The sequence below is a fragment of the Meles meles genome, chromosome 14 (assembly GCF_922984935.1).
Source record: "Meles meles chromosome 14, mMelMel3.1 paternal haplotype, whole genome shotgun sequence".
NCBI classification, from domain to species: Eukaryota; Metazoa; Chordata; class Mammalia; order Carnivora; family Mustelidae; genus Meles; species Meles meles.
The window spans coordinates 74520414-74536776 of record NC_060079.1 but is presented as its reverse complement, the minus strand read 5'-3'; the positions used below and the strand labels follow the sequence as shown (position 1 = coordinate 74536776).

Sequence of the window (16363 nt, the reverse complement as noted above, 5' to 3'; positions counted from 1 at the left end):
TCCACCAAAGCTATTTCAGTCCACTACTAGAAACATTGCACCTAGCCAAAAGATCTCAACAAGCTTCATAGGCCAATAGCAACTCAAGGGCGTGGGCTCCTTCCAAGGTGCTACTTAACCACCCAGCACCATGCACGTTACGGGATCTCAAAACAGAGGTGATCAGTACTGTAAAAGCTCAGTTTAGGTCAATGGCCCTCCATCGGGGCCAATTTTGCCCCCTCCCCCCATGTGTCATCAGGCGACCGCTGTTGTGATTGGGGGTGGGGTCACCACTGTCATCTTGTGAGTGGAGAGCAGGGATGTTACCTAACACCCCGCAGTGCAGGCAGAGCACCCCCTCCCCTGCCCGCAGCAAAGAAGCATGTGCTGCTGAAAGTGCTGACCAAGGCTGAGGAAAGTGGGTTAGGTTGACTATACCACTGTCCTCCTGCTCACACCGAAAATCACTGATCACAAAGGTTTCCATAACCCTCTGATGATAGTCTACAGACCCTTTCAAACAGGATCCATTCAATCCCTCCCCTGGAAAGATGCTCTGCCCACTGAAACGGCCAGTGTGATCCCTGCAGTGTGAAAAGCCGAGTCTCCTTTCACGCTAACCCGCAGTCTCCAAGGTAAGAAACTCTGTATCCCATTTTATTTGACTCCAAAAAGACACTGAGCTTCAAACATTACTAATGTCTTGATTACGGTGAGTAGCGTTTTCATTTCCTAATCGCTCCTGGGACAGGATCAAACACATAAGTGAGGAAAGAGAAGCCACTTCCTCTTCACACTTATCTTCTAACATCACGATTTTTCTTTCATGACGTTACAGAAAATGGTGCTCAAGGTTTCTGAGCCTGTGTCCTCCACGGAGAGGACAGTTCCCACTGTACAGGATTACTCTGCGGATTAAGGTGACATCAAGGTGACATGCCGTGCCTGGGATGTGAGCGGTGTGTGCTCATGGACTCCTAGCAGATGGTGTCGTACACATGGCAATTACACGCCCAAACACTGGACTGATGGGAAGCCTGAGACCTTGGCTGGGAAAAGAGATATTCTGAAAAAGTAAGAATGAATGAATTACACATTTCTCTCTAGGAAAGATGTTGGAAATGATTTTGTAAGTCCACATTTCAATCCTTTAAAAATACTACTGACATCAAATTTGAAATTCAACGTTTATATTTTTCTGAGTAACAGACTTGAGATGACTTACCGAGAGAGAGAGAGAAGGAAAAGAAAAGAAAGAGCATTAGTACAAAAGAATAATTCAAGTAACTTAGCATGTGGCAGGCCAACATTTCAATCACAGCCAGATCTCTCTGGAATTAAAGAACACTCTTTTCACGACTCCATGCTGTCTCCTAGATGCTGCATACGGAAAGGGCCATAAAAGAGAACAACCTACTCTTAAGTTGAGCGAGTGGCCAATTAGGTAGTTACAAAACCCAGTAATAAGTGTTCTGTGTAACTTGTAAGCATAAACTCATCCATGAACACAAAGGAAGGAGGGATCCGTTCTGGCTGGGGTGGGTTTCACAGACTAGATATCCCAGGCGAGTCCTGAAGGCTAAGCAGAAGTCTGCCAGGCACGGGAGTAAGGCTGCTGCAACGAGAAGCCTCTGCCCACGTAAATCCAGAGAGCTGTGAGATGACGCAGGAGCGACAAGTACTGGTGAATAATGCACTGCACCGCTGTGGAGAGTACAAGGGGGGAATGAGAGAAAATGAGCCTAGAAAGGTTGGCTGGAACTCAACTCTGAGGCGCCTCACTGACAAACAGCAGTGGGAAGCCACAGGTTTCTGAAGGTGTAAAGGAATAAGATAAGATCTCCTTTGGAGATAAACTTAGGGGGTGGAACAGTGCAGATAACAGCTTTGAGACGGTGACAGGGAGGAGGCTCCTGCAATAGTCCAAACAGAAGCAGAAGAAAAGCAGTCCAAAGACGAGTGCCCTTTTCATTCATTTATTCACGAGGTCCGCCCTCCATTCACCCATCCGTCCGACACAGGTGCCCACTAGGTGGAGCCATGACGCTCACCAAGGCTCCATCAGAGGGCGAGACCGACGTGGTCAACTCGTGTCAAGCTTCAGTTCCGGTGGAGGAGACATACTAAACGACTCATCATACAATGGATTATTCAGTTTTTATGGTGATGAGCGCTATGGGAAATGTCCTCAGGGGCGCCTGGGTGGCTCAGTGGGTTACACCTCTGCCGTCAGCTCAGGTCATGATCTCAGGGTCCTGGGATCAAGCCCTGCATCAGGCGGGGAGCCTGCTTCCCCCACCCCAGGCCTGCCTCTCTGCCTACTTGTGATCTCTCTCTCTGTGTCAAATAAATAAATAAAATCTTTTAAAAGAAAGAAAGAAATGTCCTCAAAAAGCATCTCTCAAGAGACTGACCTCATCCGAGGACAAGGATATTCAAAGAAAGCTGCAAGAAGTCACCTTTAAGCTTTTCCCGCAGCCCATGAGCTGAGGCTACTTATTATCTCACATCTCTCACTTTAAATTAGCTTTGAGAAGCTTCTTTTTCATTTAGTCTACTTTGCTTGGTGCAATCACATTTAAGTACCCACTTACTCTGGTAAGTCTAGCCAGCCAAACTAGTAGGTAGGTATTGCTGCAAGGGGGGAGAGAATGGAAGGAAACAGGACTTAATTCCAAAGGCTTTAGCTACACAACAGTAGAGTTTATGAAGAGAAACTCATTAGGAGAGAACGCCTAAGTATTTCTTGTCATCCATACTCAGAAACAGGATCCTCTGCAAACTGATACATGGGATGAACCACCAACCTGTCAACTTCTCTTAATTTATCTTGACCAGGAGGCACTCTGTGTTTTAGATCTAGGAGAGATCTAGGTTAAAAATTCCAGCTCTGTCACTGAGTCATATTCCTGGACAGATTTCTTAGTCTGAGAATCCATTTTCATACCAGTAAAATAAATATAACCATACCAATTTCACAAGGCATTTCTGAATAGGAATCAAAGGAGAGAAGTGATTTAAAATACCTACTCATCCAATTCAGTTAAGCTAGCATTCATTCTAAACAGATTAATGCAATGACTTCAAATTTGGAGGCCCCAGTAGCTCTATCTTTATCTTGAGAAATATCTTTCTTCTAAAATAAAGGCACTGATCATCATTCAAGGTGTGGTGATTATTTATATGTTAAATATTTAGCCCAAGTTCACGCCAGAGGGACAAATAATTCAGAAAGCTAACTGTCACTTATTGTTAACTCTGCCCACAATACCCACTTCCCTTAAAATATCCCAACGGCTGATATTCAAGATGACCACAGATGATTATAGGTGCGCTGCTAACTCTCCAATTGGTTCTTGGCTATAGAGAACCCAATCCCTTAGTACTTTCAAGATTTAAAGTTAACACTCCCTCTTGGTGCCAACTCATTAATCACAGTAACACCATGGCTCAACTGAAAGTCTAACATAAGACTACAAAATTAAGAATCACATTTAAATATCTATGACTGATTATTTTAAACAGGTCCAAATAACCAAATTAGTCTATCAAATAATACACTGGCGTGATAAGATTTGTTTCTTAGCCTTCTGAATCATCTGGGCCCATTCCTGGAAAGTTTTATCCTTTGAAATGCCAAGAAGCATAATTAGAAAATCTGGATAAAATAAGATCTATGTCAAACATATAATCTAATCATCAAAGACAGGAAAGGTCCTTCTGTGATGAGATTTGTAGCAAATTTATCCTGCTAGGAATATGGTATATACAGAAATTAGCAGAACGTTAAACTCCTGTAGACAGACCCCAAGAGCAAGCATGCTCCTCCTTGCTTCCCTCACCACCACTGCCCCAGTGGATCACAGAGTACAGGGAGTCGAAGACTGAAACATAATTTGTGAGGAAACAAAGAATGAGCCTCGAAGAGATACTAGTGGTTGCTACGATTGGGTGAGAATTGGGATGAGACAAAACTGACCAAAATACGCAATAGGAAAAAGGCTCATGGAACAATATAGCAGTTGGTTACAAAGTCCATTTTGTTTTAAGTAAAAGATACTGTTTTAGGATAACATAAGGTACAACGACTTTAAGTAAAATTTCTGAATGCTTGTAGAGGTAACTTGATATAATCAATGGAGAAAAAATGTGAATCCACAATTTTAAGTGTTCTTAAAAGGCACACACTTTTAAACAATATTGCCACTCAAGAATGGCGGATGGAGCACGTGTACTTAGCTTCTCTGTTCTCGCCTAAACCTTGTAAGAATGGCATTAAGAGACTTTTTCAAAGCCCTAAACCCACAACGATAAGGAAGAGCTGATGACTGTAAAAGTCTCTGAGGTGGAAAACAGGAATCGAGTGCTAACTAAACTTGGCATATCGGAGAAAACGAAACACGAAACCAGCAATGATGAAAGCTGAGAAGCAAAGCCATGAACGTTCCACTCGCCAAGGGTCTACAGGATTAGCAGTGCCAGGTTTTTCTGGAGTTGCTAACAGACAGTCTGAACACTGATCCTCTCCCAACAGTCTGCCCACCCACTGACTACTTCTGCCCATCCCAGTGGTGGACTGGGCTGTATTATCTAGAAATGGTAACAAGGAGTGTCTTGTGACTTGGGGGGGGGGGGGGCGTTGTTCCCATTCAAACATATTTAAGAGTGCAAATATAATACTAAAAATCAAAGTTTATATACTAAACGTTGAGACTCCTAGACTTATACTCTACAGGTAGAAGACAAGAGAGTATGCTCTGGGCAATCTGATAATTCATGACGGGGAAAAACAGACGTAAATGTACGGATCCTGATACTGAGAGTTCATAGGGAAACATCCCAACCAGGAGGCCCTACAAGGAAGTGTACGGTCATTCAGCACCTTGCACACAAGCTCATTTGTTCAATCAGCCCCTTTTTAGAAGCTGGCTCTTAAATATGAACAGATAGCCCAAGACTTAGAGAAATCTAAGGAAAACCCCTAACATCAAGAGCAGACAACAAGGAGGAAAAGAAGGAACTTAGAAGAAACAGAAACTGTGCAGGGAAATGAAAAACCCTGGAAGTGGGGGAGGGATTATCCTTAATACCATGAGAGATGTAAGAAAAAAATATTACGCCCATGGGGGATTGAGGGGGGGACGGACCAGGATGCCAAAAGAAATGAGTATTCCAAAAATAAAAAGGGAATACCGGAAATTAAAACTAGGCGAGCAAAAATTTTTAAAAGCTACTCAATACATGAAAAGGTACTTCATCTCATCAGTCTCTAAAGAAATGCAAACTAAAACCGCAATAATAATATCACTATACATCCACCAGAACGACTAAAATGAAAACAACTGCGAATTCTCCTGGATCACTTTGCTCTGGGGGAGCCATGTGTGCCACGTGATGGAGCTCTCTAGGCAGTTGCAGGATGAGGAACTGAGGCTTCCTGCCAACAGCCATGTGAGTGAATCATCTTGGAAGAGGGCCTTCGGATGACTGTGCTCCCTGCTGGCATTCTTACCACTACTCTGTGAAAGACGCTGGGCCAGGATCACTCAGCAGAGCTGCTCCCAAAGTCCTGACCCGCCGGAGAGCTGGCAACCCATTCGAAAGGTAAACACGGGCATGCCCTGACTGGGCTTCCAACTCCCAGAAATGTACCCAATAGAGGTGTGTACACACACACCACCGATGCCACGCTCAAGGATGTTCACAGCAAAAGAATTCATGATAGTCCCCAATCAGAACCAACCCCCAAGTCCATCAACAGCAGAACAGATAAATGGCAGTGACTTGCGTACCAGACCACCAGACGGTAATGATAAAGTGGGAACTCCCAGAGGTGCGGCAACGTGGATGAAACTGAACAGGATACTAAGAGAAAAGACACCAGACATGGAGTCTACACTTCCATTTACCCCAAGTTCAAAAGCGGGCAAAATTGAACGAGGTGTTAAAAGTCAGTACAGACTTGGGGGAGGAAGGCATGATTGGGAGGCAGCAAAGGTGCAGACGATGCTCTACTTCTCCATCTGGACGGTGTTTAAAGGGATGTCACTGGAGCACCCGGGCAGCTCAGTCCGTTACAGGCCTGCCTTCGGCTCAGGTCATGATCTCAGGATCTTGGGATGGAGTCCGTGTCAGGCTCCCTGCTCAGCCGGGAGCCTGCTTCTCCCTCTGCCCCTCTCACTCCCCCTGCTCATCCTTGCTTGCGTGCTTTCTCTCTCCTCTCTCTCTCTGAAGTAAATAAATAAAATTTGTAAATAATAAAGAAATAAAGGGATGTCACTTTGTAAAAATTCAGCGGGCTCTGAACTTAGGATACGTATACTTTCCATGTACATGCTGTCCTTTAATAAAAGTTTTTTTTAAGATTTTATTTATTTATTTGACAGAGAGAGAGAGAGAACACAAGCAGGCAGGCAGAGAGACAGGGAGGAAGCAGGCTCCCCAATGAGCAGAGAGCCCAATGCGGAGCTCGATCCCAGGACCCTGAGATCATGACCTGAGCTGAAGGCAGAGGCTTAACCCACTGAGCCACCCAGGCACCCAATAAAAGTTTATTTTTAAATGTTAATTAGAAAAGTTAGAAGATAGAGCTCAAGTAGTTTCCCAGCAAGGATAGCAAAAATACAAAAAGGAAGAGGAAGAAAAAAAAGGATTAAAATTAGACCTGTTCAACCAGATAACAGGATCTCTGTTAAGAGAGAACCAAGAAAATGGAAGAGGAGATGATCGAAATAACTCGGGGAAAAATTCAAGAGAAAGGCACGAGTTCCCTGGCTGACAGCACCCACCAAGTGTACAATCAAAAGAGATGAAAGCCAGAAGGAGCCCAAAGCAGCTCAACAGTAGGAACTCCAGTACATCTGTCAACAACCACACTGCAAGGCTGGTACTGGGCACAGCATCCCTTCACCGACTTCTTCCTCTATGCCCTGCCTCCCCCCCACCCCAGGAAAATCACCATATAAAGAAAAATGTTTCTTCTCAATATTGTTTACCTCCAAGAGTCTGAAGGTGAATCCCACGTAGCCCACATGCCCAAGGGAACATCAACCAACAGGAGTGGGCAACAGACAGGGAGCTGTGGTGACTACGGGGCCTCTACCCTGGGAGGCTCATTCCCCCCTCACCTGATCCGACATCGCTGAAATAGCTTAATATGCCTCGAGGGGACGTAAGTTGTAAGGCCCAAATAGCTACACGTTCTTAGAATATAATCACAACAGAAGAGAAATAACAAACTGCATGGTATTACCAGTGAAACGGAGTTTTTGGAAGAACCCCAAGTTATCATCTGTATTAATATCTATACCAATATAAGAAAAAAGAGAACATATTAAACATATGGAATCAAGTTATGTGGACACATTAAGTATGAAAAACATAACAGACGAGACAGACACGCAGCTGATGAACGAATTACTAGGCCAGGAAAAAAAAAAATTAAGGCACTCTCCCAGAAGTCAGCATAAAAGGCCGAGGGGAAGGGGTAGGATTGGAGAGAATATATTTAAAGAACACGTTTCAATGACGGGTTAGCCATACAATTTAAGGATAATCTGTACGTACACACATTACCAATTAAGTGATATTTAAGAAAGCCAAGGGTAAATTCAGTAACTTTCAAAGGCAAAGACAAAACAAATGACAAAAGAACAAGATCAACCTCAGATTTTTCAAGACACAAGAGATTCAATAAGACTGTGGAGAAATACCATGAAAATAATGGAAAAAAGAACATCAAACTAAAATTTTCATCCATACAAATCATTATCATTTAAAAGTGACAGCAAATGAAAAAATATCTTCATTTATACAAGGACTCAACAGCTTTGCCGCACAAAGACTAACTTTGAAAATACTTGAGGAGGAAGTACTCCATTAAGAATTAAGGATGTACAGAAAGCTGAAATTAAGGGTGATTAAAAAGGAGAAGTAGATAAATCCACAATTAGACTTCAAGTATTCAACACTCTTTGCTCTGTAACTAAGAGAACAAGTGGACAGAAAACGAGTAGGGATGCAGAAGACATAAAAACCACATCAACCAACTTGACCCAATTGACATGCATGGGGCACACCACCCAGCCAGATAAGAATACATACCATTTTTAAGTGGATATGGAGTAGCTACCAAGAGAGACCAAAAAAACAAACATTAAAAAACTGAAATGAACTGGAATCATACAAATCAGGTCCTTGAACACACAGAATTAGCAACCAGTCACAGAAATGTATTTCGGAAATCCTGGATATTAAACAATCCACTTCTGACTAATTCATGAATCAAAGAGGCTATCACAAGGGATGCCAGAAAATTTTTTTTTAACTGAATGAAAATAAAACACGCCACAAAACTCATGGGCTGCAGCAAAGCAGTGCTTGAAGAAAAATGGAGAGCGATGAATACTGCTTTTAGAATAGAAAGGTTTCAAGTCGATGGTCTAGGCTTCTATCCTAAGGAAGTAAAATAAAGATGATCAAATCAATGCCAAAGTAACCAGAAGGAAAGAAATAACAATGGATGGCAGGGGCAAAAATCAATGACAGTGAATGCAGAGAACAGAAAAAAATCATTTAGACTTTGCTCATTTAAAGACTTTATTCTTTCTAGAGCAATTTTGGTTCATAGCAAAACGAAAAGAAAGGTACGGAGATGTCACCCACACAGGCATAGTCTCCGCCATAACCAAATCCCCCACTTGCTACACTTGTTACAACTGATGGACTTACATTGACATATTATCATTCAGTCCGTAGTTCACAGCATGGGTCACTCCTGTTGTACTGTCAATGAACTTGGACCAATGTATGATGACAGATACCCACCATTATGGCACCATACATAATCATTTCACCAACTTAAAAACACACAGCGGTCTACCTAGTCCTCACAGCCTCCCCCTTGGTGACCACTGATCTTTTCACTGGTTCCAGTTTCCAGAATGTTATGTAGCTGGAAATCATATGGTTAGGTAGCCTTTTCAAATTGCCCTCCTTTACTTTGGAATATGCTTGTAAGGTTCCTCCATGTCTTTTCATGGCTTGATAATCTCATTTTTTAAATTACTATTTTTTTTTTAAGTAGGCTCCACACCCGGCATTGAGCCCAATGCAGGGCTCAAACTCATGACCCTGAGATAGAACTGAGCTGAGATCAAGAGTCAGACGTTTAACCGACTGAGCCAGCCAGGCGCCCCTATAATCTCATTTCTTTTTAGCACTGAGTACTATTTCATTGTCTGGATGTGCCAAGTTTGTTTATCCATTCACCTACAGAAGGACATCTTGGATGTTTCCAAACTGGGGCAATTATAAGCAAACATCCATGTGTGTATAAACATTCACAGGCATATAACCATCTGAGTAATTTCTTACAGTTGTTAATATGTAAAAGAAACTAAGTCATGGAGAAAAAATAAAAAAATCTACCCCCCCCCAAAAAAAAACTCTAGGTCCAGACAGTTTCACCGGCCAAAACTGCCAAATAGTTAAGGAAGAAATAATACTAATTCTACAGAAATACTCTAAGAAAGTAGAAGAGAAGGTAACGTGTCCCAGCTAATTTTATCAGACCAGCATTACCTTAATACCTAAAGCACACAAAGATATTACAAGAAAACGATGGACTAATATCACATATAAATACAGACATAAAAATTCTCAACAAAATATCACCAAATCAAATCTAGAAATATATAAAAAAGGGAGAATACGTCAAGTAGAGTTTATCACAGGAATGACAGGGATGTTTGTCATTCAGTTATCAATGTAATGCACCACATGAAAGCAGTCTAAGTAGATCACACCGGTAGATGAAAAAAAATCGACAGAATTCAGTTTATTCATGATAAAAACTCTAGGCAAACTATAAATTAAGAGACCTCCTCGATCTGACAAAGGGAACCTAATAAATACGAATGCCAACATACTTAGTGAGAAAAGAGTGAATGTCTCCCCCCGAAGATATGGAATAAGGTATGCCAACTCTCTCCACCTATGCGGCGTCACCCCGGCTGTCCTTGCCAGTGCAACAGGCAAGAAAATGAATAAAAGGCATATTGACTGACAGGGCACAAAAATGTCTCTCTTCTCAGACAACATGAATATCTAAGTAGAAAATCTAAAAGGACCAATAACAGAAACAAAAAGCTGGTAGAGCAGCTCCGTGAGAAAGTAGAATAGCGGGTACAAAGCGCTAGGAAGAATGGGAGATGGGGAGTTACTGTTGTGGTTTTTTGTTTTTTGTTTTTAAGCAGGCTCCAAGCTCAATGTGGGGCTTGAACTCACGACCTTGAGATCGAGTCACACGCTCTACTGAGCCAGCCAGGTGCTCCTGGGAATTACTGTTTAATGATACGGTGTCAGTTCTGCAGGAGGAAAAAGTTCTGGAGAGTTGCTGCACAACAGTGTGAATGTAGTTAACATTACTTAACTGCACCCCTGAAAACAGTTAAGATGATAATATTACGTGGGATTTTTTTCTTTACCACACTTAAAAAAAAAATACAATTAAAAAGCAATAGAAAGTGGGGCACCTGGGTGGCCCAGTCAGTGAAATATCTGCCTTCAGCTCAGGTCACAGTCCCTGGGTCCCTGGGATAGAGTGTCCCAGGTTGGGCTCCCTGCTCAGCGGAGAGCCTGCTTGTCCCTCTCCTTCTGCACCCATACCCCGCCCCATTCATGCTCTCTAAATAAATAAATAAATAAAATCTTTTTTAAAAAAAGCAATCGAAAGCTTTGGTTTTAAGTACAGGCATGACTTGATTATATCTGAATTGTCAAATGACCACTTTTGTTGCCTTTGGCCTACTAAATACGTGATACATGCTAACAGTTCTCTTTATATTAAATTATATCAGCATCCTGGAATAAACCCCACTGGAAAAAAATCAACTGTATTTCAATATACTAGCAAATCACTAAAATTTTTTCAAAATGCAAATGCCTGTTGCCATAATGCCAAACAACGTGAAATATTCAGATACGGATCTAGCAAAATATGTGCAAAATTTTTAAACTGAAAACTATAATTCCTGGAGAGAAATTTTTTTAAAGAGACCTAAATATATGGAGATATACCACGTGCATGGATTAGATGACTCAATATCGTTTAAATGCCAATTGTCCTCAAACTGATGTATAAAGTCAGTGTAATCCCAGTGAAATTCCAAAGTTCCCAATAAAAAGCAAAAGAATTAGAATAGCTGAAGCAATTTTGGAAAAAAAAAGTTCAAAGGTTCATAATATCTGACCTCAAGATTTAGAAAGCTGTAATAATCAAGACAGTACATTACTGAGAAAAGGAGAAACATATGTATCAGTGAGACTGACTACAGAATCTAGAAATACACCCATTAGTACCTGGTCAAGTAATTTTTTTTTTTTAAAGATTTTATTTATTTATTTGACAGAGAGATCACAAGTAGGCAGAGAGAGGCAGGCAGAGAGAGGGGAGAGCAGGCTCCCCAGCGAGCAGAGCGACCGATGCGGGGCCCGATCCCAGGACCCTGGGATCATACCCGAGCCGAAGGCAGAGGCTTTAATCCACTGAGACACCCAGGCGCCCCTAGTCAATTTTTTACAAAGGTTCTAAGGTAATTCTATTTAAAAAGATACTCTCTTCAATAACAGGCTATAACAATTGGACATTTGTATATAAACAAATGACCTTCAACTTATAATTCATATCATATATAAAAATGAATGCAAACTGGGTCATACTCCTAAATGAAAAACCTGAAACTGTAAAATCTCTGTAACCATGAGTTAGGAAAGATCTTCTTAGAGTGAATACAATGAATGTGAACTGTTAAAAAAAACAAACAAACTGATAGACAAGACTTCATCAAAATATAGAACTATGGTCTTTCAAAGATCAGGATTCAGAAAATGAAAAGACAAGGCAAACTGGAAGTATTTGCAGAATACATATTTGATAAAGAACTTGTGTCCAAAATTTAAAGAACTCTCACAGTTCAGTAATAAGAAAAAAAAACCAAAACCAATTTAAACAGGAAAGAGGAAGAGATAGCAAAGATATACTGATAGCAAAGAAGCATATGGAAAAATGCTAATTTAGTCACATTAGGGAAATGCAAAATAAAATAATAGTAAGCAGTAGATACCACTGTATATCCATTGGATTGGTTATTTTTTTTTTTAGTTGATACTGCCAAATGACCTGAGGATGTAGAATAAATGAGACCCTCAGACACTGCTGATCAGAGTGTAAAGTGTTACTGACACTGGAAAATGGTCTGACAGTTTCTTGTAAAATAAAACATATACTATCATGGCACATAGAAAAATGAACAGAATCAGTAACAGGAAAGTTCAATATAGCTGTCAAATGCAAGACTGTTTGAAATTGATCACTGAAATTGATCAACTGATCACTGAAATCAGTAATCTTTCTCCAATAATAAAACAACTACACTTAGGAAACAAAATAAATAAATATAAGAGCATTTACCATAACAAAAACTACATGGTAGCTAAGAATACATATGATCTGTACCAAAAAAAAAATGTTTAAATCTAATGAACACAGATGTTATAGAGATATTTCATGTTCTTGAGTGAGAACACTTAACAAAGCTATCAGTTCCCTCCCAAATGAAACTATAAATTAAATGTCACCTCAACTTCCAGCAAAAAAATTTTTTCCAGCTAAAATTTTAAGATAACTGATCACTTACTCTAAAACTTACAAGGAAGAATAAAAGTACATCAATAGTTAGGTTATTTTTTTTTTTAAGATAAACAAAAAGTGGTTTGTTCTACTAGACATTAACATACACTAAAAAGCAAAATAACTTAAAAATATTAGAGTATGGGGCACATGAACAGATAAACAGACCCATGGCACAAAATAGGGACCAAACAAGCAGACATATGCACGCCCGCACACACGTCCGCCGTGTACACACCCTCTGACCCTTCCTTTCTGCTCCTGGCTTTTATTCATCAAAGACAGTCAACCACAGGTCCGTCAGAATCATACAAGTGTACGTGAGGATACAGATAAAACAAGATGGTTGTGAGTCGTTCACTGCTGAAGATGGGTGAAGCTGAAGTGTGGATTCATTATAGTCTTCTCTCCACTCCTGTATCTGTTGAAAAATTTCTGTAATAAACTCAAATACCAAAGCAAAGACCAAAATCAAAGCGTATGCTGCTTCAGTGACCTGTATCTAAGGGCCTTAGATACAAGGCCCTTGCGTTGGGGGCTAGATTCCCAGAGATGGAAGACATGGCCTCAAGCTGCTTAAGGAGCAACACCTGGGACTGAGCCCAGGTGCCCCAAGACCTGTACACTGTACGGAGAAGGCTAAAAGTACTCCACTCAGCCTGCTGAAGCAGTGAAGACATTAAGCTCACATCAAGGGCCTTGAAAAAGAAAAAAGAATAAACCGCTCCAACAAATAGTTAAAATCCATGGCCTACATACCTAAATTTGTGGTCTAGATTTAATGGTGTGGAATGGTATGGAAACTCGAAAGTAAGAAAACAATATAAAAGCCTGTCCAGGACAACAAAGACCCCTGGGGACTCAGCAGCAGGAAAAACAAAGTTCCTCTATAGGGATAGTTCACGAGGGCTCCAACGGCTAATAAAAGGCTCTGGAAATGAGCTGACAATCAAAAATCACAAACCACAGGAGGCAGAAGCCTGCCTTGAAGGAGAATTTGACCACTGGAGAACGAAAAGTAACTGAACAATGTATAAAAGTGTAAAATGATTACACACGATCTTAAGGGAACAGGCACAAAAATGGAAACAACAGAACAGACCAGTATGCCTCCCTCTCCAGAAGAATCAGAAATGGATCCGCACTGCCTCTGAGTCAATACCCCAGTCTGCCAGCCGCCTGTCAGGACCGTTGACCTCTCTTACCACCCTGACTCCATCTCCTACTAACAATCCCCCACCCCCCACCCCAGCCGCATGGTTGCCAGTCATCCACTGAAGGGCCTCTCTTCCTTGTGCCTGAAATATACTTCCCCCATATTGCCACATGGCTCACTCCCCGACTCCTCCAGGGCTGTTTAAACGTCCCACCCTCCCTGAGGCCATTCCTGACCATGCAACCCCACTCACATCCTGGCATTCCCTGTCCTGGCTGACTGGTTAGTTGGTTTATTTATTTTTCACCCAGCATAGATCACTATCAGACATACCATGTGTTATCTTGTTTACTGCCTTCCACCCCCAATTAAAATGCAAATTCAATGAGAAACAGTCTCTGTTTTGATCAGTTCAGGATGCTTAGAGCCTGGTAGAACAGTGTCTACCATAAACTTGGTGCTCAATACATACTTGTGGAATGCAGAAACGGGGAAATTAGAGATGATCATTCTTGTAAACTATGTGGTAGAATTCTCTCATTCACTCATGCATGGATATGTGCACACTCAAACATTTACTAAGTAGTTACTTTATGCAAGGAGTATCAAGGTATTCCTTTCCTTACTGTGGAAATTCTCCCCCCCCCAAAAAAAGATGAAAACTGACTTCTCCCCAAAAAAAATTTACCACAAAATACCAGTATATTTTGTAGGTTATTAAAAGTACACAGACAGTATAATAAAAATCACCTTTCACGGTTCAGTTTCCTGTTCCTTATTTTTATCTTTCCTTAGAATGAACTCATGTGTGTGTCCATATCAACAACACCAATTTCTATATGACTATCGCTAAGGACAACTTCTTGTCTCCTACTTACTCAGTTTAGGGGCTTTGAGAATATTCTACTTATTGTTGATACCTACTATCTACACACAGTTTTTGATACAGAAATGTTAGATGAAAGTATTAAAATCTACTACCCCATCTGTGCCTAAGAATTAGCTAAGGTACATGATTTAGGAGGACAAAAGCTGCTGACTGTACCATGGGATTATAATATCCACCTGTGCTAAGCTCCGATTGTTTTCTTACAAATAGCTACAGGCACGTGCATTCTGGTAAAAATGCAGCCTGTGCCTCATGCAAGTCTTCAGAGACACAAAACACTAAACAATATTACTATACTCCTTGAAGAAAATCTCTGCTTATAATTCTCTTTGGTTAGCCCAATAATTTTCAGATGACACGGAATATTTTTTTCCTTAAGGTTACTCTTGGGGCCAAGCAGGACACTGTCTCACCTTGCTTAGTTATAAGTTTGGAGTTGTGCTGTATTAAGCCCACTCATAATCAGAACCTAAACTTATTAGATTTGTATCAGAGGAGTTTCACAATTGCTATACCTCTGGTGTCTGAAATACTATGTCATATAGTTTAGGAAAAGATAAACAACACATACACAATACCGGTGTTAAATTCTATGGTATATCCTCTCCAAAAAATACTCACTAGGTATCCAAGCTGTGCTGTTTGTACAATTACAGTATGTCTCTCTCATTTATTTGATTTCACTGTATGGTCCACATTTAATAACTTGCAGAACAGGCTTACATCTTCTGTGATCAAGTTCTGCCTCACGCTGCCATCCAGTGGTTTATAGTGTGACTGCAGGCAAAGCCTATTAAACCATAGGCGTGGGGCGCCTGGGTGGCTCAGAGGGTAAAGTGAGCCTTTGGCTCAGGTCATGATCTCCAGGTCCTGGGATGGAGTACCAGGTTGGACTTCCAGCTCAGTGGGGAGCCTGCTTCTTCCTCTCCTTTTGTCACTCCCCCTGCTTGTGCTCTCTCTGTCTCTCTCTCTCAAATGAATAAATTAAAAATCTTAATTTTTAAAGAAAAAACTGTGGACTGTGCTCTTTCAGAAAAATAGCTTTAACACAGAAGCTTAAATAATCCATATCAAAGTTCTGTAAGAACTGTAATATATAAAAATATGAATTACTTTGTACATTTTACTTTACAAATGCTTCAAAGAGGTCATCCTACCAACTCTTTATCTAGGTCTTATCATTTTACCCTTATTTTAATGGTGTCAAGATTTATTTCCTTCTGTCCCACTTTAACTATCTATAAAGTATTTTCTGGAAGCACATTCTTGAAAAAAATTTTAAATACTCTGCTCATAAGAAAGCAAAGTCAATCATCTAGATTATATAGAAAAATAACAGAACCTCTTCATTTTACAAATAGTGTTACCTCAATAGTGTAATAACTCCATATTGCATTGAATTATGTTCTTATTTTTTTATTGAGGTAGAATTGATATGAAAATTATAGTAGTTTCAGGTGTACGACATAATGATTTAATATTCATATGTATTACAAAATGATCACCTTAGTTAAGTCTAGTTATTATCCATCACCATATTTAGTTACAAAATTTTCTTTCCCTCCTTTTTAAGGAGTTATTTGTTTATTTTTGGAAAGAGAGAGAGACAGCAGGATAGACAGAGGGAGCGGGAGAGAATCTCAAG

General features: G+C 40.6%; 1 protein-coding gene across 2 annotated transcripts in view; it reads right to left on the bottom strand.

The window, feature by feature from the left end:
* Positions 1-16363, bottom strand: part of UBAC2 (UBA domain containing 2) — a 172685-nt gene that overhangs the window by 99085 nt on the left and 57237 nt on the right. The gene's annotated exons all lie outside the window — the stretch shown is intronic.